Source organism: Corvus brachyrhynchos, unplaced genomic scaffold, assembly GCF_000691975.1.
Source record: "Corvus brachyrhynchos isolate BGI_N302 unplaced genomic scaffold, ASM69197v1 scaffold87, whole genome shotgun sequence".
NCBI lineage: Eukaryota > Metazoa > Chordata > Aves > Passeriformes > Corvidae > Corvus > Corvus brachyrhynchos.
Window position 1 is genome coordinate 1,541,323 of NW_008239767.1, and position 2,587 is coordinate 1,543,909.

Sequence of the window (2,587 nt, forward strand, 5' to 3'; positions counted from 1 at the left end):
GATCTCCTGACTGTCATAAGGAAATAAATTCTTTAGTAGCATCTCATTTATCATTAATACCTAAGCTGTATTTTGTGTCACTTTCTACATTATTATCATTACATGCTTTTAAATCTAGATGTACTTTTGAGATCAGGCTCATTAGTCTTGCATGGATCAGCACATTTTTTGCCTTTTACTAGTCTTGGTGATCTTCAACCATGTTACATTCACTTCAAAATGAGTCTATTTAAGCTGCAGTTTCATATGCCAATCCTTTCAATGGTACTGAAAAGCAGCTTGGTGGGGTTAGAATTAAGGCCCATGCTGCCTTAGAGCTTGTCTCTGGCCAGTACTGGATGCAAAGGGAAGAGTGGCCTGGGGCAGGTATGCAGTGATGCTTCTGAGATGGTGATCAGCACCTTCCCTTGGGTGCAAATACAGCTGCTCTTCCAGTTCCAGGACAACAGAGTTGTGCAACACCATGCTTAGTTTCAAGGGCTACCCTGCCTTTGCTCCAAGGAGACATGATCCTCACTGGAAGCTGAGGCAGAGAACTGGTTTCTTTTGGGGTTATATGTAAATTTAGTTATGTGTATATTGTTCCCATTTTTCCCTGTTGCTTTTTATGTATGAGAACATCTTGTTCATTTTGATAACCTGTGCCAGGTCAATCTGTGCTTACCTTTTAGATGGAAAAAAAAAAGTTTTTGATACATTCTAGACCCTCCCCCCTTTTTTAAAATAAAAACTTCTGAAATGTTACGTCTGGAATTCATGCTTTTTGAGTTTTTAAAAATCAAAAGCTGTATTCCTTGATCTGCACTTGTTTGTCCTGGCACCCTGACTCTGTGATCACTCATTATTTCTGAAAGAGTATCTTGCAATCCTTCTATCCTCTTTGCTTAACAAAATGAAACTGCTTGGCTTTTGGAGACTTACAGATTTAGGAGCTATTTGGTAAGGAGAAAGGTCTCTGTCTAGTTTGTATCTTAAACTTTTTATTTCTAAGGTTGCCAGCCTCCAAAATGGTACGGCACGTGGTGATATTTAGTCTCTATTCTAGCCCCTATATCTCCGGACAGCAGTTCTTTCCTATAGGCAGTGCTGCTGCCCACAGTGACAGAGGAGGATGTCACCTGCTGGCCAGAATGGTCAGAAAGGAATCAGAAGCCTGAGGAGCTTGGTCTGAGGCAAGCCCATAAATCAGTACTTTCCTCATGCTGCTGGTTTGGTGTGGCCACAGACCTGCCCTGGGAAGTGCATTTCAGGTTGGGCCAGGACTGGTGCTTGGTGAGCACTAAAGGCTAGAAGAGATTTCCTCAGCAGAAGGATATTTTGCTGCATCTTCTACACCCTGAGCTCAACTACTTGGCTTGATCAAAACATTGCCTTTTAATTGCTTTATGTTTCATTTCTGCAAGTAACTTAATGTTGCATTTCTGTTGCAACTGCTGCTTATTAGTTGCCCTTGTATTAACAATTGCAAGCTTTTAATGTGAGTGTGACTGTATCCAAGCCAGGTGCGTAGCAGTGGCAGCCAGAGTGAAGGGTTGCTTCCTTCAGCTATCCCACTGTCATGGTCAGAATAAAGTGCCAGGTGTGAGCAAGGGTTTCTTTTCATGCTGTCCTGGGGTTTGTTACCAGTGATTATGCTACAGAGTGGTATGTCATTGTCCAGTCAATGTCAAATTGATAGTGGCATTGGTGTCAGAGCTGCTCTGGCAATGGCAGCAGTCCCTTCTGTTCTCTGCATGGGCCTGTATTTTTGGCATAGAACTGGCAGGTGCTGACAGTGTCCTCAGTCCACCTTCAAGCTAATATAAAAGGTCTTTTAGCTTCCTTAGATCTCTCTCTATAAAAAATAATTTTATTAGTCAGAATCTAGGTGCCTTTAAACATGTTTGTATCTGTACTGACAGCTTCCTCATCTGCCGCTAAGACATTATGAACAATCTTTTGTGTTCATAGTTCTACCTTTTTGTGGTAGGGTTTTGTTTTGATTTACAGCTCTTGTAATGGTCATCTGAGCTGTACAATACTGACATGCTACTGGCTCTGCACTATATTTTAGCTCACTTCTGATGGATCCTCAGGGAAAAATTTCTGCACTCACCAAATATCTCCTGGATTGGCATTTGTTTTGTGAGTTACCTATGTTGACTTCAAGCACACAGAGCTTTTTGATGATGTCTGAAAGGCGTGTTTTTTGAGGATAGAGATGACAAATGTTTTTCGTCCGGAGTCAAACACTGGTCTTCCAGTAGTGGGTCTAAAATTTGCTGTGGCTGTAGGCTGTGACCAAACCTGCTGTTTCTGCTCAAACATCCTGCTTGCTGGGGTCGTTTGTGCCTGGCCCACATGCTACCAGCTCTGTGTCCTGCTGGTGTTTTAAGAGTGCATTGCCATGCACTCCTTCAGTGACTCACAGGTATTGTAATCAGGTTCTTTAATTAACTTCGAAAGCTAAATCTTTACCAGGTTTTTAGCAGTGTCTTGCATACTTTTGCATAGGAATACTCTAAAGCAACTGATTCAGAGAACTAAATTAGGGAAGCCATTTCTGAAATTAGTTCACTGATTTAAGAAGTTTTGTTTTCATTCCTGC